Source organism: Cnephaeus nilssonii (genome assembly GCF_951640355.1).
Source record: "Cnephaeus nilssonii genome assembly, chromosome: 16".
NCBI lineage: Eukaryota > Metazoa > Chordata > Mammalia > Chiroptera > Vespertilionidae > Cnephaeus > Cnephaeus nilssonii.
Genome location: NC_137087.1, coordinates 16,771,316 through 16,792,876, shown reverse-complemented (window position 1 = coordinate 16,792,876; position 21,561 = coordinate 16,771,316). Strand labels below are relative to the sequence as shown.

The window sequence follows — 21,561 nt, the reverse complement described above, 5'->3', positions numbered from 1 at the left end:
GAGTTGACACATGTATTTACCCCAGGGTAAAAATATGGTCAATGCAGGTGTCTGGGTTAAAAGGGTACATACAACTATATGTGAAATCACTGCAGCCCAGGAGCCTACCAGATCTTCCCTTTACCCATAACTCCAGGATTTGAGTTTGCTTTTGAAAATTGGAGGGGTACTTTTGATAGATTTGCAGGACCAATATTAATGCAATTTTGAGCTATTGTACGAATAATATTTTTAGTATAGTGATCTAGGAAAATATTAGAGGATGCTTGTAATTTGCAGTTAACAGAACGGGTATAGGTGGGTGGGTACATATAGGTGTTTTTTTATAGAAGAAATAGTACCAAAATAATAATTGTGACAGAAAAATAATGATAATAATATTTATATTTACTATAGTATAAATAAGTTAATTTCCTTTTGTAATTGTTAAATTATAACATGACTTTATGAAATCTTTGACTTTAGCAAAGTCTCACGTTTTACTTTTACAACTTCTTATCTGATTATAAGTTTTGCAAAGTTGTTGCCTATTTCAAAGCAAACTTTTCATCAGTTATTTCTACTCTAAATGCTTATCAACTGCTTATTCTTCAAATTTACTAGTTGCAACAAGCTTTCAAGTTAGTTTATGTATATATGTCATATCTTCAAATGCTCAGTAGACTAGTAATTATTTCCTCAAAGGAGAGATGAATTCTTAGCTTTGCTTTTATTTTTTATTTTTAATATATTTTTATTGATTTCAGAAAGGAAGGGAGAGGAAGAGAGAGAGAAACATCAATGATGAGAGAGAATCATTGATCGGCTGCCTCCTGCACGCCCCCTACTGGGTGTCAAACTGGCAACCCAGGCACATGCCCTTGACCGGAATTGAACCCAGGACCCTTTAGTCTGAAGGCCAACACTATCCACTGAGCCAAGCCAGTTAGCTTTGCTTTTAGCTGTTGTCACAAGATTAACTCTCTTTTCTTTAACTGGTCTATAGAGTTGAAGAAGTTTACATAGTATTTCTCTTGTTTATGTTTCAGCTTGTCCTCACCACACTGAGGTCCTGTAGAGACCTTGTTGTCAAACTTAGTTCTGAATAGGTCTTGGCATATAAAAATTTAGGTAGCATCTATTAAGTAACATCTTAATGTTACTGCAAAATTAAAGAAATAAATTGGAGTTGTACAATTAATATATCAGCATACCTAATAGATATTTTTTCCCTTTGATAGTTCTCACAATCACTTAGCAGTTTCTCGAAGGCAAGAAAATGTATATTACTCCAGAAGAAGCCATCATGACTGCGATGGCAGAACATGCAGACATATTTAGAAAAATCAGTTTTGATTTCAGTAGCACTCATTTTATTCTGCAAAGATTCTCATTCACATTGACTTATGGATGGAAAGTTCCTGTCTTCATTTGTTATATGATGGTATATTGTTAGTGAAGGTTGAAATCATTTTTTAAATTTAAAGCTTCTGTAGTTTTGATTCTTTTTGTCCATCAAACTGACTTATATGAGATATGAATACAAATCTGTATACTGCTAAATTACTGATGAAGCTCTTTTTAAAGATTGTGTTATTAGTGGGGAAATACAATATGATCTGAGTGTAATTCTTTTCATGGACTTAGGTTACAGGGAAGGACTACACTATCCTGCCCAGATTAAATGTTTTAATTTTTGCAGATTGGGGGAACTTAATTTTTTTTTCACTTTTCTCTCATGTGTTTGTATTTGCTTACAAATAAGGTATTCTTATTTATAGAATGCTGTATCTTTGTGTTTTTAAAAATCATATATGAGCATTTTTTCCAATAATGCCGGCAGTATCTGTGTAATTTTTGCTTGCATGTGGTTTTGAAAACTTTTGAAATCTAGTTTTGTTTGTTTTTTTCTCTAAGGGTATGATGTAACACATTGAGGGATAATATTAGGGCAAAAACAGAAAGAACCACTTGACTAAAGGTAATCATGACAGTCATTCTTACTTTAGGTCTTGTGGTTCTCTTGGCTTTGAGAAATCAAGAAGTTAATTAAAAGTAGGAGAGCATGGGCCAGGCACACTTAGGGAACAATTCAGTGTTTACATGCTGCCTCTGGTTAATTTGCCATCTGAATATGTGGCTATGGATTTGTGACAGACCTGTGGTGTGAATATTCCTGCACTCCCTCCTTCCCTACACACAGCACCATCACTGGATCTTAAGCTGAGCCTGGACTTCATGTTTCCATATTGAAATAGTGTTACTTCACCACACATTGAGCCCTCCCAGTAATCACTTCAGTACAGAATGTAACATGAAGTGAGTCTATCCTGGCTTTTGCATAGGATGGCAGAAACTAGGAAAACTTGGTTATAACAGTTTCATCATAGTGTGTGTGTGTGTGTGTGTGTGTGTGTGTGTGTGTGTGTGTGTATATATATATATATATGATTTACTTTGGGCATTTAGCTCTACAGTTTGTAATATATAGTTTCATCATAGTGTGTGTGTGTTTGTGTATATATATATATATATATATATATATATATATATATATGAATGAAAGCCTAAGCGACCGTCTGACCATTCAGCCGGTAGCTATGACACACACTGACCACCAGGGGGCAGACACTCAATCCACAGGCATGGAAACATGGAACAGACAGATGAATCTCAGAAGGAAGGGGGGAGCGGGGGAGGGAGGGCAGGAAGAGATTAATCAAAGATCTTATATGCATATACTAGAGGCCTGGTGCAGGGATTCATGCACTGGTGGGGTCCCTTGGCCTGGCCTGCAGGGATCAGGCCAAAACCAGCAGTCCAGCATTCCCTGAGGGCTCCCAGATTGCAAGAAGGCTCAGGTCAAGCAGAGGGATCCCACCAGTGCATGAATCCATGCACCAGGCCTCTAGTTTAATTATAGAATAGTATTTTATGATATGTATCTCAAAAAGGTGTTGTGGAGTCAATGACCTATGTTTGCATTTGTCTTAAATTTTTATTTGGGTTTTTGTTAAGCTTTTGAATTATAGCAAAGGACAAGAGAGGTGGTAATATGTCTATTATCTATTATCTTGATCCTTTTTCTGTTCTCTTAAAATTCTAGGTAGGAAATTCTAGTAGGAGGTGAGAACTATGCTAACTTAGGGTCTTCCTATAAGTTAAACTGTATTACAGAGTTATTGGAAATGCTGTATAATTGGTTTTAGTTTGGAAACTTTAAGACTAAATTAAATCGATGTCAGTTTCATCAATAAATTGTTGGGATGAAAGTCAAAGACTGCCAAAACCATATATTAAATTTCGGGTCCAAATCCAATATATTTTCACAATATTGTAATGGAATTTGAAGTCTTGAGCCAGTTTCTCATTTTCCATTATGTTGATTTGATTTGAGGGTGTAGCATATTTAAAAAGAATGATTTTTACCAATCAATATGTCAAACTGTTAGCCTGCCCAAATATTATTTTAGTGATTAGAATAAGAATTATAATTTTACATGTTTGGCTTTTTTACTGGTATGCTCTGGCATGCAGTCAGGTCAAGCTCTTCATCAGATTTACCACTAAATTTTGATTGTTGTGTTTGCATAACTGAGGATGTAAACTGGACAATGTTGTTTATTAGATTCTTATTCATTGAGTTGAGACAGTTCTAGACTGGTATAGACTTAAGGGCAACCTGATAGCAGGAGTCTTAAAGACAGATTGGAGCCAGAAAAAGTTTGTGCTCATTGGTATGCATGATAACTTTTTAAAAAATTATAATATATTGAGTGCATGGTCCTGGCAGCAAAAAATGTCCCAGAACGAAGGTGCAGTATGATGATATAACTGAGGAGGCTATTTGATTTATTCAAATGTACTGTCCCAAATTCTGTTCAGAAGTGGGACACAACAAAACAAGAAAGATCACTGCTGGAGTGTCAAAAATGGATGATAGGAATTGGTTCAAAATCTTAGAAATTGTTTTGTAATTATAGCAGATTTCATAGGTGTTTTAGAAAAGATGCCCTGTGCTTACTAAGAAAAAGTAAACAATTTTTGATAAAGATCAAGAGAAAAGAATAGTTTTTGTTTGATCACTGAAAATATTTTAATTTAGGATTAAATATTAAAAATGGGATTTAAAAGCTAGATAGACCCAAATATTACAAACTGTAGAGCTAAATGCCCAAAGTAAATCTTATCCTCCTACATTGTAGTTTAGGCTTTTTGCTTTCATAAAAATTACTTTTATGCTCTAGTTTGTGGATCTACAAGTTACAGTCAATTTGTCTCTATTGTGTACATATTAAATAAGCTTTATTAGGTAAAAGTGAATTTTAAGCTTATTTTAGAGTGAATGCAACTATAATGTGTAATTGCCCCAAGGAGAATATATTGACACTGACTTTGCATAATTATTAATAATCTCTCTTTTTCTGGCTTTGGATTATGAATATTATTCTTTAGGTTTCATATGTCACTTAGAAACAAAAACTTAAAATCTTTACTGTATACCAGATCAGTAATAACTTCCAAAAACAGCACATTTTTCATATGTGAATCAAGTTATATCAGTTCTAAATTCCTTTAGGGGCATTTGAATGCATGGTTTTTAAAGTTAGTATATGGTTTTTAAATTGTTTCAGACAGCTATACTCTAGAACTTTAGAGTGTTTTGTGTATGTACACACACCATCAGGTGAAACTACAAGAAAAATCCAGCATATTTAAATCACTACAGTCACAATCTAAACATGGACATTGGTTCTGTAAACCTTTATACAAAGAGAGTAAAGGTTTCATTTTGTTGATATATCCTCTGTATTCTAAAGGTTGCCTAATGATAAATTAGAAGCCATTGGTCTCTTGTGTGTTTATATAATCAAGCCCTTAGAATAGTTTGTGTTTTTCCACTTACTGGATCCTGTCGCTTTAGGAAATTACCCCAATTTCTTCCCAAATTCTTAAAGTACTTTTAGGTATTAACAATAATCAATTGTGTATGGAATACTTTTAAAAAATGCTCCTGTTGAAATTCTTTTATTTAGTTATATTTGATATTAAATAAGTCTTTATATGAGAGACTTGTGTTCATGTGCAGAATTCTGCATTAGTTAACTGGAATCACTATTGTGTTGCTATTCTGTTTCTCAGTTAATGTTACTTGATTACATTGTTGTTTTGCTGAAAATTAATTCCACCCTAAGCAAAACGTTTATAAGATTTAAAATTTGTTTTCAAATGCTCCTATTTATTTTTTATTAACCAAAAGATTTCCGGAATTAAGAGTGGGTTTAACTACTAGTTGACAGATGACACTCCTAATGATTTAATTTTAGGCTTAGGGCAACTATCAGAAAGAGGAGTTGATAATGATGGCAATACTAGCTTACATTTACTGAGCAGTCTATTTACCAAGCATTATTATAAATGCATTACATGTATTATTCCACATAACATTTACAACAAGCCTCTGGTATAGGAAGTAGTATTCTTTGCAGGCAAGAATAATGAGGCCCAGTGAGGTTAAGTAACTGCTGCAAGGTCACATAACTGTAACTGATAAATCCACAGTTTGAACCTCGGCAGTTTGATTCCAGAGCCAGCACTCTTAACTACTGTGCTTTCTGGATTTTATATCAGATTCTGTAGTGGAATAGCTGTCTAGCTATTTAACTAAAATTAAATTTATTTAACTCTTTAGCCTTAGTTTCTTCAGGTTTAAATTAAGGAATTGTACCTGATCCTTCCAGTTTGCTTCCAATTCTAACATTGTCAGAATTCTGTCATTCTAAATTACAAAATGAGACGCGTATAAGGTTTCTGATTAGTTTTTGTTTGTCATCTCAAAGTATAAAGGTTAAGTCATTTTCCAAAGTCACACTGTTTATGGGAGAGGGAAGTGGATCTATAATCAGATCTTTTCTTGGATTTATTGGTCTTGTTAGTTGCCTCACTGTTTCTTATCTTTTATTTAGTATGTATATTCATACATAGGTTAATAATTGAATTTAATTGATTTCTTAATTTTCTACCCATCTCTATTTAAGCGTGATGTGCTTTAAGCAGTGAAAAATACTGTTTTCATTTTCTCAAAAGGGCCATTTCCTTCTGATTATTAAGCATTTTATGCTCATTGTAGAAATATTTAATTTAGAGAATGAAAGAGTCCACCAGAGGAGTAACTTAATAGTTTTATATTTTTTTATTTAAAAACTAGAGGCCTGATGCACGAAATTCATGCAAGAGTAGGCCTTCCTTCCCCTGGCTACTGGCACCGGCTTCCCTCTGGCACCCGGGACCCGGGCTTCCCTCGCAGTCCCAGCTTCGGCTGGAAGGTCATCTGGAAGGACACCCGGTCTAATTAGCATATTATACTTTTATTATTGTAAATATGTACATATACTATTTTTATGACATTTTTCTCCTTAAAAAAAAAACTTAAAAAAATTTTTATTTTGAAATAATTAGAGGCCTGGCCAGTGTTGCTCAATGGTTCAGTGTCAACCCATGAACCAGGAGGTCATGGTTCAATTTCCTGTTGGGGCACATGGCCGGGTTGGGGGCTTAATCCCCAGTAGGGGGTATGCAGGAGTCAGCCAATCAGTGATTCTCTCTCCCTCTCCCTTCCTCTCTTAGAAATCAATAAAAATATACACTGAGTGGCCCGATTATTATGATTTCTGAACACATAATAATCTGGCCACTCAGTGTATATCCTAAATAATAAAAGGCTAATATGCAAATTGTCCCCTCAACCAGGAGTTCGACCAGCAGGCAGGCTGGCCAACTGCCCATGTCCCCTACCCCTAGCCAGGTGGACCCCCCACCCATGCACGAATTCATGCACTGGGCCTCTAATACACACACACACACACACACACACACACACACACACACACAAACACTCTGATTGGCCAGATTATTATGCATTCAGAGATCATAATATTCTGGCCACTCAGTGTATTTTAAAAAAGGGATAAATGAAATAGATTCACAATTTTGTAGAGTAAAAGTTTTTAATTTTGTTGAAGTCTAATTTATCTTTTTTTTTTGGTTTGTTTATTTTGGATTGTGCTTTTGAGTATTATTTTTAGGAGCTCTTCACCCTAGCTCCTGAAGATTTTCTTCACAATTATTTTGAAACTAGAGGCCCGGTGCACAAAATTCCTGCATGGGTAGCATCGCTAGGCCTGGCTGGTGATCAGGGCTGATCAGGGCCTTCTGGCTGCCGGCCGGGGCCTTCCTTCATTCTGCACCACCACCTGGTGGTTAGCACACATCATAGTGAGCGATCGAACTCCCAGTCTCCTAGTCGAACTCCTGAGGGGACAATTTGTGTATTAGGCTTTTATATATAGATAGATAATTATAGATACAAAGATGGAACAGAAAGATCCCATGTACCTTTTACCCAGTTTCCCACAATGGTTACATCTTACATAATTATAGTACAGTATCAGGACCAGGAAATTAACATTTGTTTAATGTGTGTCTAGTTGTGTGTCCTTTTATCTTGAGACGATTTGTGTAACCATTGCCTCAATCAAGATATAGAATTAATCTATCAATATAAACATCTTCCTTGGTCTACCCCTTTATTGTGGCCCTCTCACCTCCCAACGTATACTACCTCTTACCACAACAACCTCTAACCTGTTTCCATCTGTATAATTTGTTATTGTGAGGATGTTATATAAATGGAATCATACTGTATATGACCTTTGAGATTGGCTTTTTTCACTTAGCATGAAAGCCCTTGAGACCAATCTACATTATTGTGTGTATCTATAGTTTATTCATTTTTATTGCTGAGTAGTATTCCATGATGTGGATGTACCACAGTTTTTTTAACTCTTCACATATTGTGGGATATTTTGGTTTTTTACACCTTTTCGCTATTACAGGTAATGCTGCTGTGAACATTTGTGTAGAGGTTTTTGTGTGGACATAAATTTTTATTTCTCCGGGATAAAATGCCCAGGAGTACAATTGCTAGGTTGTATGGTAAGTGCATGTTTCTTTCTTTCTTTCTTTTTAAGAAACTCAAACTATTTCCAGCATGGCTGTACAATCTTACTTTCCCACCAGCAACATGTGAGAGATCCAGTTTCTCTGCATCCTGGCTGCCATTTCAAATTGTCACAGTTTATTTTAGCTGTTCTAATAGGTGAGTAGTGATACTTCAGCATAGTGTTAATTCGCATTTCCCTAGTATGTGGTGTTGAAACATTTTTTTCATGTGTGTATCTGCCATTCATATATCTTTGGTGGCATGCCTCTTCATGTCTTTTGCCCATTTTCTTAATTGGATTTTTGGCTTTTCACTGTTGAGTTTTGGGAGTTTTTAAAAATATATTCTAGATATATGTTGTTTCTCAGGTATGTAGTTTGCAGATACTTTCTCCTAGTCTGTAACTTGTCTTTGCTTTCTCTTCACAGGATCTTCTGTATAGCTAAAGTTTTAATTTTGTTGAAGTCTAATTTATCATTTTTTGTTTTGTTTTGGATTGTGCTTTTGAGTATCATGTTTAGGAGTTCTTCACCCTAGGTCCTGGAAGATTTTCTTCTATGTTATTGTCTAAAAGTTTTGTGGTTCTACACTTTACCTTACATTTAAATTTATTATACATTTTGAATGAAATTTTACATAAGGTGTGAGATTTGGTGAAGGTTCTTTTTTGGCCCGTGGATATCCATTTGCTCTAGTACTGTTTTTCAACTACCCACCATTGAATTGTTTTTGTAACTTTGTCAAAAATCAGTTGGCCATACTTGTGCAAGGCTAGTCCTGTCTGTTCAGTTAATCAGTGTGTCTGTTCTTCTACCAGTATCATATAGTCTTGATTGCTTAGCCACATAATAAGTTTTGAAATTGTGTAGAGTTATTTCCTCCACTATATGCTTGTTCAGAATTTATTTAGCTATTCAAGTTTCTTTACCTTTCCACATAAATTTAGGATAATCTTGTCTAGATCGCTAGTATTTTCATAGGAATTGTGTTAAATTATATATCAATTCGAGGAGAATTAACATCTTTATTATGTTGAGTCGGCTAACTCACGAATGTGGAATATCTCCATTTATTTAGGGCTTCTTTGATTTATTTCATCAGAATGTTCAATATATAGATCCTATACATGTTTTTAGATTTAAGTATTTCTCCTTTTTAGTGATTATAAGTGGTATTTATTATAATTAAACTTCTTTATCCATGTGTTCATTTCTAACATACAGAAATACAATTGAATTTTGTATGTTGTTCTTGTATCCTACAACCTTACTAATTCACTTATTCGTTCTAGGATGTTTTGGGTTTCCTTTTTGTAGGTTCCTTGGATTTTTCTAAATAGACTGTCATATCACCTGCAAATAGGAATATTTTTATTTCTTCATTTCCAATATGTACCCTTTTTTATTTCCTTCCTTACCTTATTGTGCTGGCTAGAACTTGAGTACTGTGTTTAATAGCAATATAAAGAGTAGACATCTTTGCCTTTCCTCATCCTTAGGGGAAAGTATTCAGCTTTCACCGTTAAATATGATGTTAGCTGTAGGTTTTAATACATGTTCTTTACCAAATTGAGAATTTCCCCTCTATTTCTATTTTTCTGAAAGTTTTTTTTAATCATGAATGGGTGTTCTTGATACATATTTTTGCCAGGTTCCTTTCCTGAATGAACTGATATAATCTTGTGCTTTTTCTTTTATAGCTGGTTAACATGGTGGATTACATTGTTTGATTTTTTAATATTGAACCAGCCTAGAAACCCTGGAATAAAGTCCACTTACTCATGGTGTATATATACATAAATACATATTTATATATTGCTGAATTCTATTTGCTAATATTTTGTTAAGAATTTTTTCATCTGTATTCATGGAGGATATTAGTCGCTCATATTGTAGTTTTCTACAAGTGCTACTTCCTTAGCGCCAGGTAAGAGGTTCAGGTTTTCCAGTCTGGTGGCTGAATGAGGCGGTGGAGGAACCTCATTATTATCCCCTTGATGGGAGGAGTGGGATGATGGGGGTTTGTGCTTGGCCTCCTTACCCCTGGACACCAGGGGGTAGTGGTGTTAGTTCTGACTCTCTACTCGGCCTTCTCTGATATCACCTCAGCCTGGTCCTTTGGCTGGAGAAAACAAGGCTTTTCTTGGGAATCTTTGTCTGCACCCATTGGCATTTCCAGATTTCTGACTTTTCCAGTATCCACTCTGTGATATTTGTGGCAAAATAAACAAACAAAACACCCAGATAATTCACCATTGTGTTTTTTAATTCCTGTTTCAAAGTGCCTCTCTACACTGCCTTTCTGTTTTCACCTTTCAGTCATCTTATGTTTGTTTTATACATAATGGCCAGGGAGTAACAGGGAAAATAGTTTTACTCCTTTTCCCAACAAGCAGATGTCCACATAATGCTTTTTTTTTTTTTAAATGTACCTGTCAGAAAGTTTATGAGTGTAAACAGTAGCATCTTTTCATCTGCTGTAGTATTTCCTTCAACCTGTGTCTCTCCTTTTTGGAAGCTGTTTCATTCATTCTGTCATTACTTTTCATTCTAGCACCAAGCTTCACTACCTGTTGTACACTCTTCTGATAATTATTCTTTTTTTTTTTGCTTGTTTGTTTTGGTTTTTTTTCCCAAGCCAAAAGCTGTATCCAGCTTTATTAGAGATACTTTTCATAAACAATCATGGTATTTCAGGCAGGACATGGGCAGACAGTTGTTAACAGTATATAACAACTTTCAAACTCCTTTCTTCAATGAACTACCAAAATCAGAAAGCCACTATAAAACCCAATGAAATCTTCCTCTGATACTCTGAACAGAGAAAGTTTAGAGTGAGGGTTGACATTTCACATTAAGCATGTTGTTTAACAACTTTTCACAAGCCAACCCTGACTTTCAGGAAATGAAATGAAAATGGCAGAGAAAATCCATCTGTAGATCTACAATCTACAAAGGAATTGCTGCTCTTTTGAAGGATGCCATCTCAGTGGTGACACTGGGAAATCCAGATTGTCCAACATACTGGAAACCAATTTTGGGGGGTCAGGTCTTAAAAGGTCTCTGGGCTTAAGAGAGTCAAAGTCTATGCTTAAAGTGGAGAGGGAGGAAAGGACATAAAAACGAATTTTAGTTTTCCCACATGACAAGGTGTTTGTGCCAAGGTGGCTAATGGGTGTCAACATCAAGAGATCCCTCCTCCCAGGAACCAAGAGGAAGTTTCTCAAAATTAGAAGGGAAAGGTATTTCCCCCCATGTCAGTCCAACTTTGGAGACATTCTATTAGTGCTATATGTCCTTCCCAATAAACAATGAAGTGTTTTAAAAAAAAAAAAGTAAAACAAAATTCTGCCTTTTTATAAAACTTGATAAAACATAGTATTTCAAACTGTACAGTCACCAGAAATACACAGTTATAAAAAATGCACACACTTCACTTGGCATCTCCAGCACCTTCAGCTTTCTGTGCCTGGTCTGTTTTGGCATCTCCATTTTATGCAGGGTTATTCCTATCCTTGCCAGCATCAGCTTTCTCCTTTTTCCCTTTCTGTACCTTCTCTCCCTTCTTTGCCAGGGGCCTTTTTAGGCTTTGGAGGAACAGGTTTAGCTGATAACCTGGCAGATCTTCTCTGTGGTTTGTCCTTCACTTTGGCTTTATCTCCTTTAGCGTCCCCTTCAGCCTTTCTCTTGGGCATGCTGGTGATGGTGGCGGGAAGGCAGGGCGGGCTTAGCTCAGTCCGGGGATTGTTCTCGCCTCCTCACACTGCTCCTGACAATTATTCTTACATCTCTATCTTTGTCCACAGTCTCACCCCTCCTTTAAGACTTAGCTCAAATGTCATTTCCAAGCACTCTTCTCTAATCTTACCAACTGGAAATAACTCTTTTCTCCAACTCCCTTAACTTTCCAGTTTGTTTGTTTTTTAACAAGTTACAAAAGCAAAAGTTTTGTTAGTGTTGTTTTGAGGATTGAGTAGGCTAATGTATACTAAGAACTAACAGCTATAATTTCTTTTACTTTTTTGGGAATCTCTTTAATATCTCTTTCTAGACTGTAAAATCATTATGAGTAGGATATTTCAGATTCACTAAGTAAATGTCACATTGTCTAGTGCAATATCACTCATATTATGTGCACAATGAATATTTAATGAGTAAATAAATGTAACCTGAGGGCATCTTAAGACTGTCACTGGGGAATGCCTTAGTGTCTGACATCTGCATATAGCAGACAGTAAATGTTTGAGGCTGAACAGTGCAAACCTATGATTCAGAAAGCCTTCATTAATAGGCAGCTTCACTGATGTAATCTTTAATATAATTGAAGACTGTTTGCTGATAAATTCCTTTGCTGATAACTAGAAAATATGTAATATTTGTGAGAGTCATCCCCTACGAAGTACAAGAGTACTTAGCTCATGTGAGGTGGTGTGGTGTAGTGGATAACATGGACTTTGAAATGAGATTGCCTGGGTTGAAAACTTGTCTGTACTAGTTACTAGGACAAGTTCATCTTGGGCAGGTTACTTAACCCATCTATTTCAGTTATCTCATCTGTAAAATGAGGAAGATAATAGTACCTACTTTATATGGTTGTTGTAAGATTATTTGAGCATACAAGTAAAATACATAGAATAGTTCCTGGCACTTAAGTGTTAGCTAATCTAATTATTACCTGTTATTATTTCCTGAAAATGCATAGTTCAGAATTTAAGGAGTGTGTGAGTTAGGATATCTGTTATTTTAAAGGAACAGCACTCTGCAGACATCAAATATCTTATACCTGCACATCCTGTTCCCTGTATTCCTACACCTGGAGGTATTGATTAGATAGCTGATTATCCTTGTCACCTCATTGTGCTTATCATACAAAAGTTAAACAAGTCCTCCTGGAATGTTTTAGTTTGGAAAGGATTAACTAGTTCACACCAAGGAAGAGTATGTACTCTTGTCTTTTTCCTTTGAAGAATATGATAACAAACTTATTAGTACTGGTTGAATATACTTTCCTATTTAGTGCAGTTATCTCTTCCTACCTGATATACCCTTTATTTTGTCTTCATGAACAAATTAAAATGACAATTTAACATTTCTTAAGTCTATATTTATTTTTTTTAAATTAGTTGCAAATTTATTCTTGTTTTAATGTTTCTATTTGACCCTTGTTGGCAATCCTATATCAGTCCTCTTAATAGATTTGTTTATGGAACTTTAAAATTTTGTTTTGCACCCTAACCGGTTTGGCTCAGTGGCTAGAGCATTGGCCTGCGGACTGAAAGGTCCCAGGTTCAATTCTGGTCAAGGGCATGTACCTTGGTTGCGGGCACATCCCCAGTAGGAGGTTTGCAAGAGGCAGCTAATTGATGTTTCTCTCTCGTTGATGTTTCTACCTCTCTATCCCTCTCCCTTCCTCTAAAAAATCAATAAAATATATTTAAATTTTTTTTTTATTATTATTTTTTTTTTTTTTTGCCCCAGCCAGTGTGGCTCTGTTGGTTGAGTGTCATCCCATGCACCAAGTGGTCTATGGTTTGATTACCAGTCAGAGCATATGCCTGGGTTGCAGGCTCGCTCGATCCCCAGTAGGGGACATACAGGAGGCAGCCAATTGATGTTTTTCTTATCAATATTTTTTTCTCTCCCTCTCCCTTCCTCTCTCTCTAAAATCAATAAAAAATATTTTTAAAACTTTTTAAATTTTAGTTACAGTTGATATTCAATCTATACTAATAAAAGGGTAATATGCTAATTAGACTGGGAGACCTTCCAGGAGACCTTCCGGATGTCCTTCTGAACAAAGCCATGGTGGCGGGGCTGAGGCAGAGGTGGTTAGGGGTGATCAGGCCAGGAGGGGAGGGCAGTTGAGGGTGATCAGGCCGGCAGGGGGAGCAGTTAGGGGCAAGCAGGCCAGCAGTGGGGGGCAGTTGGGAGTGATCAGGCTGGCAAGGGGGGGCAGTTGGGGGCAAGAAGACCAGTGGGGGGGGTAGTTGGGGGCGAGTAGGCTGGCAGGCAGAGTGGTTAGGGGTGATCAAGTAGGCAGGCAGGTGAGCAGTTAGGAGCCAGTAGTTCTGGATTGCGGATCGGGCCTAAACCGGCAGTCGGACATCCCCCGAGGGGTCCCAGATTGCAGAGGGTGCAGGCCGGGCTGAGGGACAACCTCTCCCCCCTCCCCTCCCCCCGTGCACGAATTTCATGCACCAGGCCACTAGTATTATAATAAAAATATATTTAAAATTTTAATTACAGTTAACATTCAATATTATATTAACTTCAGGTGTACAGCATAGTGGTTAGACATTTATATAACTTAAGAAGTGATCCTTCCCTGGCTGATTTTGCTTAGTGGCTAGAGCCTCAGCCCATGGACCAAAGGGTTGCGGGTTTGATTCCCTGTCAAGGACACATACCTGGGTTGCAGGTTTGATCCCAGCCCTGATTGGGGTGCATATAGGAGGCAACCAATCAATGTATCTCTCACACATCTGTGTTTATCTCATTGGAAAAAATATTCTTGTGTGAGGATTAACAAAAAAAGAAGAAATGATCCCCCCAATAAGTCTAGTACCTCCAACAGCATACATAGTAGTTACAATATTATTGCATATATTCCCTATGCCAGTGATGGGCAACCTTTTGAGCTTGGTGTGTCAAACTTCGCCAAAAAACTGAGCATAACTCGGGTAGTGTGTCACTTTGAGGAAAAAACATTATTTCGCAAATGTTTCATTCTCAGGAGCAGCAAATGTTTCATCCTTGGCATGCGGCCGCTAATGTCATCATATAGCCATTTCCGTGTCATCAGAAATGGCTACGCGTGTCAGTGCTGACACACGTGTCATAGGTTCACCATCACTGCCCTATGCTATACTTTACATCCTTGTATCTATTTTATAACTTCCAATTTGTACTTCTTAATCCCTTCATCTTTTCACCCAGTCCCCTAATCCTCATCCTACCTGGTAGCCATCAGTTTGTTCTCTATCTATGAGTTTATTTCTGTTTTGTTTGTTCATTTATTTTATTTTTTAGATGCTACATATAAGTGAAATCATATGGTAATTTGTCTTTCTCTGTCTGACTTATTTCACTTAGCCTAATACGCTCTAGGTCCATCCATGTTGTCACAAGTTGCAAGGTTTTGCTCTTGTTTTTCTGGCTAAGTAATACTCTATTGTATATATGTACCACATCTTTATCTATTCATCTATCCATGGACACGTAGGTTGCTTCCATATCTTGGCTATCTATAATAATAAAAGCGTAATATGCTAATTTGACTGGACAGCCAGAAATCCTTCCGGACGAAGCCGGTGCTGATGAGGGCCAAGCCCCTTGCACGAATTTTGTGCATTAGGCCTCTAGTTGTAAATAATGCTGCAGTGAACATAAGGATTCACATGTCTTTTCAAATTAGTGTTTTGGGTTTCTTTGAATAAATGCCTAGAAATGGAATTGCTGGGTCCTTCCTTTTCTCTTGTTAACTTTGTTTTAAAGTCTATTTTGTTTGATAAAAATATTACTACCCCAGCTTTTTTTTTTTTTCCATTTGCATGAAATATCTTTTCCATCCCTTTACTTTCAGTCTGTGTGTCTTTCGATCTGAAATGGGTCTTTTTTGTTTTGGTTTTATTTTATTGTTTAAAGTATTACATATAGTATTACATATGTCTCCTTTCCCCCCCCCCCCCACTGAGCTCTCCCCAGCCACCCTCACCCCCCCTAGTGTCTGTGTCCATTGGTTATGCTTATATGCATGCATACAAGTCCTTTGGTTGATCTCTTACCCCCACCCCTAACCCCTCCCCTGCCTTCCCACTGAAGTTTGACAGTTTGTTCGATGCTTCTTTGTCTCTGTATCTATTTTTGTTTATCATTTTATAATGTTCATTATAGTCCACAAATGAGTGAGATCATGTGATGTTTATCTTTCTCTGACTGGCTTATTTCGCTTAGCATAATGCTCTCCAGGCCCATCCATGCTGTTTCGAGTGCTAAGAGTTCTAAAATGGGTCTTTTATAGGCAGCATATATACAGGTCTTGTTTTCTTATCCATTTAGCCACCCTATGTCTTTTGATTGGAGCATTTTATCCCTTTACATCTAAAGTAATGATTGATATGTTAAGTAGTTATTGCCATTTTAATATTTATATTTTTTATCTTTTTTTTTCCTTCTTTTTCTTAAACAAGCTCCTTTAACATTTCTTGTAATACTGGTTGGGTGGTAATGAACACCTTTAGCTTTTTCTTATCTGGGAAGCTTTTTATCTCTCCTTCAATTCTAAATGATAGCCTGTCTGAGTAGGTTAATTTTGGTTACAGGTCCTTGCTTTTCATCACTTTGAATATTTTGTGCCAATACCTTCTGGCCTGAATGTTTCTGTTGAGAAATCAGCTGACAGTTTGATTGGAGCTCCCTTGTAGGTAACTAACTATCTTTATCTTGCTGCTTTTAAGATTCTTTCTCTGTCTTTAATCTTTGCCATTTTAATGATGATGTGTCTTGTTGTGGGCTTCTTTGGGTTCATCTTGTTTGGGATTCTGCACTTTCTGGACTTGTATGTCTATTTCCTTTGCCACGGTAGAAAATTTTTAGTCATTATTTCTTTAAATAGGTTCTCAATCCCTTTCTCTTCTTTTTCTGGTACCCCTATGGTATGAATGTTGTTAGCTTTCATGTTGTCCCAGAGGTTCCTTAAACTATACTCATTTAAAATTTTTTTCCCTTTATTTATTTTTAGAGAGAGAGAAAGGAAGAGGGATAAAGAGCTAGAAATATCAATGAGAGAGAAACATCATTGATTGGCCGCCTCCTGCATGCATGCCCCACACTGAGGACTGAGCCCACAACCTGGGCATGTGCCCTGACCGGGAATCAAACCAGTGACCTCTTGGTTCATGGGTCAACACTCAACTGCTGAACCACACCAGCTGGGTTCATTTTTAATTTCTTTTTGCTGTTTCAATTGGGTGTTTTTTGCTACTTTGTCTTCCAAATTGCTGATTTGGTTCTCCACTTCATCTAATCTGCTATTGATTCTTTCTAGGGTATTCTTCATTTCAGATATTGTATTCTTCATTTCTGACTGGTTCTTTTTTATGTTTTTCTATGTCCTTTTTGATGTTTGCTATCTCTTTGTTTATATTTACAAGGGGTTCATTTATTCTTCCCTTAAGTTCCTTGAATATCCTTATCACCATTGTTTTGAATTCTGTATCTGTTACTTTGCTTTCCTCCATTTTATTTAATTCTTTTTCTGGGGATTTCTCCTGTTTCATTTGGGGCATGTTTCTTTGTCTCCTCATTTTGGCTGTCTCTCTGTATTTGTTTCTGTATATTAGGTAGATCTGCTATCCCTGTCTTGATGGGGTGGCCTTATGTAGTAGGTAGCCTGTGGGGCTTAGTGATGCAGTCTCCCCAGTCACCTGAACTTGGTGTACCAGGAACGTTCCTTTTGTGAGTTATGTGAGTCCTCCTACTGTAGTTTAGTCTTAATTGTTGTTGGACTGTCCATGGGTGGGTTGACCCTTAGGCTAGCTGACTGTGAGGATTGACCCCAACCAGTGTTCGTGTTGCTGACCCCATGAAGTGGAATTCACCCCAGGAGGTTCTTGTGCCTGCCAAGATCTCCCTTGGATGTTTGGCTTGTGGAGTTAATTGGGTCATGCTCTGATGCAATCTGAAGCCAGCCATGGGGTATATTGGTTCTGTGGCCTCTTGGGAAGGACTCTGGTGCAGATCAATGTCAGATGTTGCCTGTGACTGACCCTGGGCTATGTGTTATGATCTACAAAGTGATCCACTATTGGTGGCTGCCTCTGCTGGGTCTAGGTGTACATGGGAGGGGCCAACCTATGTACCAAATTTCAGCTTCCCCTGTACTGAACCTGGGTCAGGACAGCAAAGGGCCCAAGGCTCCCCAAGATCCACCTCTACCTGCCAGCTGCCTGTTAGGCTCAGCCTCTGAATGAGTCTCTAGTGAATGTGAGATATATGAGGTGTTCTGAGTGAGTCACCAGATAGGGGCGAGTGGTGGTCACCAGATTGATATAGGTTCAAACTCTACATCAGTGCTGAGTTTGAGGCCACTCAGCAAAAGTCTCAGGTTATACCATGGCCAGCTACCACCCACCTGGGGCCTGTGGACCTTTGGGGTGGGGTGGGGTTCTAGGGAGCTGTTAGGGTGGGGCCAGTAGAGTCCATCAGGTTAAAACAGATTAAGATTTGACATGTGGAAGAAGGGCTTTCCACAGAACCAGTGGCAGTGGTTGGAGCACGTGGAACAAAAATGGCCCTCGCCCAAAAGTCACACAATTCAGTCTCTACCTGCGTGTCTCTAACATCTCCTGAGTCAGCCCAGACCTTCTCAAAAGCCTTCCAAGAAAGACTGCAGCAAGCCGAGATTGGACCCAGCCAGCTTATTCCTCCCCAGGTTGTGAACTTTGAGAGGTGGGGCCACTGGGAGTCTGGAGGGTGGGTCTAGTGTATGCCCATGGACTGATGCCTATTGGAGTGGAGTGCTCGACCCCAGAAAAGGTGGCATCTGGCATTTGTGGGTAAGGTGGGAGAGGGACTCAGCACAGGGATAGTGGCGCATGTCCCCCTATGCCTCTTCCCAAAGCCACCTTACTCACTTTCTCTCTGTATGACTCCTGTCCGCTCTGAGCCACCATCCCTCTGCTGGAAGCCAGGGTGAGTGTCTGTGAATAAGAGTTTGTAGCCCTAGCCGGCTTGGCTCAGTGGATAGAGCGTCAGCCTGCGGACCGAAGGGACCCAGGTTCGATTCCAGTCGAGGGCACATGCCTGGATTGCGGGCTTGATCCCCAGTGGGGGGTGTGCAGCAGGCAGACCATCAATGATTCACTCTCATCATTGATGTTTCTATCGCTCTCTCCTTCTCCCTTTCTCTCTGAAATCAATAAAGAAATATATTCCAAAAAAAAAATCTTAAAAAAAAAAAAAAGAGTTTGTACACTGGCTCTTTAAAAGGGTGCCTGGATTTTTAGTAGTCTCCCATCTCACTCTGACAGATAGTATCCCCCCTGATTTTCACAACCAGATGTTATATAGGCTCCTCTTTCTGGCACTGGTATTCTAGGCTGGGGCATCCAGTGTGGGATTGAGACCCCTTGCTTCAAGGACCTTTGCAACTGAGATATCCCTCCTGATTCTCAACTACTGTGCATGGGTGTAGGATCAGCCCTTTTTGCATCTCTGCCCTTCCTACCAGTCTCACTATGGCTTCTTCTGTATACACTGAGTGGCCAGATTATTATGATCTCTGAATGCATAATAATCTGGCCACTCAATGTATATCCTATATAATAAAAAGCTAATATGCAAATTGCCCCCTCGACCAGGAGTTTGACCAGGAGGCAGGCCAGCCAACTGCCCATGTCACCTCCCCCTGGCCAGGCTGGCCGGAACCCACCCATGCACCAATTCATGCACTGGGCCTATTACACACACACACACACACACACACACACACACACACACACACACTGAGTGGCATAATAATCTGGCCACTTAGTGTATATACTTAGTTGTAAGACTTCAGTTCAGCTATTCTTTAGTTGGTTATTCAGGTTCATTATTCTATAATTTAGTTATCATTTCAATTTCATCCTGGGAGGAGGTGAGTGAAACTTTTACCTCTGCTGCCATCTTGCATCTCCTGTTCTTTTTTTTTTTTAATCTTACTTTTTAATTACAGTTTACATTTAATATTATTTTGTATTAGTTTCAAGTATACAGCATAGTAGTTAGACAATCATGTGCTTTGCAAAGTGGCTCCATATTTCAAGTACCCACTATATTTCCTATTCTGTACTTTACATCCCCATGACTATTTGTGACTACTAACTTGTACTTCTTAATCCTTTCACCTTTTTCGCCCAGCCTCCTAACCCTTTCCCCCCCTTTCTGGCAACCATCAATCTATTCTCTGTATCTATGAGTCTATTTCTATTTTGTTTGTTCATTTATTTTGTTCTTCAGATTCTACATATAAGTGAAGTCATATGGTATTTGTCTCCCTCTGACTTTTTCACTTAACACATTACCCTCTGTCACAGATGGTAAGATTCTGTTCTTTTTTATAGCCTCCTGTTTTGTTTAATGATTCTGTTTGGGAGGGGATTGGGAAACTGAGATATTAAATTATTTTGGTTGCTACTTCTTTTTTGCACATTCATTTAATAATGGTTGTTGAAAACTTATTATGTGCTAATCCTATAGGCCTTAGTGATCTTCTTAGTAATCCCTACTATCTTCTCTAAAAATAAAACAAAATAACCTAACAAAAACCCACTAAGCTCTCATGCTGCCTTATGTGCTAGATACATTGTTTTTTCTTTTTCTTTTTTAAAATATATTTTTATTGTTTTCAGAGAGGAAGGGAGAGGGAGAGAGAAATAGAAACATCAGTGATGAGAATCATTGATCAGCTGCCTCCTGCACGCCCCCTACTGGGGATTGAGCCCGCAACCTGGGCATGTGCCCCTGACTGGAATTGAACCTGGGACCCTTCAGTCCGCAGGCTGACACTCTATCCACTGAGCCAAACCAGTTAGGGCGATACTTTTCTATTCTTATTTTCCTCCCCTCCACCCACACCTGCTTTTTTTTCATTTGTAGTGTGGTATTAGTCTACTTTCGTAATACTTGTTATTGTTGAACCTACTTAATAGATGCAATGGCCAGATAATATCCTTTGTTTTGTTTACATTATTGATGGGACATTTTACAAAACCTTTTTCCACTGACACAGTGTGCTTGGTTGAGAAAAAATAGTTGTATGACTTATTGAAATAGAACATGTCACTCATTCTAAAGGTAATCCAAGAACATATATATTTAATTAGAACAGAGGATAAAAAACATAGTATGCTTAATCAATTTCCCAGGAAATTCAAGGAAACATCATCAAGTTACTTTGCCTTACTTAGAATGGAACCAGAATGTGGACTTTATGAGAGAGCTTGAAGCCTTTACTTTGGGTACTTTACTGACTTTGAAAGACGGCAACTTAAAGGGCCTATACTGGTATATTCAATCAGGGTTCACTTGCAAGAGACAAGCTATTCTAGGAGTGCTACTTTGCCATAGTCTGCAAAGGTATTATTAGAGTGTTAGAAGGCCAGCATGAAACTATTAGTCTAAGAACACATCATCTCAATGGCAAAAAGTAACCCAATTAAAAAATGGGCAAAGGACTTGAATAGACATTTACCTAAAGAAGCTATACAAATGTCCAATAAACACATGAAAAGATGATTAATATCTCTATCATTATGGAAATCAAATCAAAACCATGAGATACCACTTCACACCAATTACTATTACTATTATTAAAACAAAACTAAAGAAAAAATAACAAGGTGAGGATGTTTGGCAAGGATATAGAAAAATTAGACCACTTGTGTACTGCTGATGGGACTATAAAATTGTACAGCTGCTTTGAAAAATGGTATAGTGATTCCTGAAAAAATTAAACAGATTTCCTAAATGACCCAGCAATATCATTTATGGTAATATATCCAAAAGAAGTGAAAGCAGGATTTGAAGTAACCCAAATGC

At 37.8% G+C, this 21,561-nt stretch overlaps 1 protein-coding gene and 1 pseudogene across 3 annotated transcripts in view; one reads left to right on the top strand and one right to left on the bottom strand.

Annotated features, from left to right (window-relative positions):
- The window catches only part of SAMD8 (sterile alpha motif domain containing 8), a 63,206-nt gene that overhangs the window by 1,237 nt on the left and 40,408 nt on the right, over nucleotides 1-21,561 (top strand). Inside the window, exon 1 of one of the 2 annotated variants that reach the window (XM_079793052.1) lies at nucleotides 8,021-8,137. The exons of the other annotated variant lie outside the window; for it this stretch is intronic. The gene's annotated coding sequence lies outside the window, so the exon portion shown is untranslated. Of the gene's footprint in view, nucleotides 1-8,020; nucleotides 8,138-21,561 lie in introns of those variants that run through there. 2 annotated transcript variants of the gene reach the window in all.
- On the bottom strand, nucleotides 10,373-12,363 carry LOC307112403 (non-histone chromosomal protein HMG-17-like; annotated as a pseudogene). Its single transcript has one exon. The product of its transcript is annotated as a non-histone chromosomal protein HMG-17-like (transcript).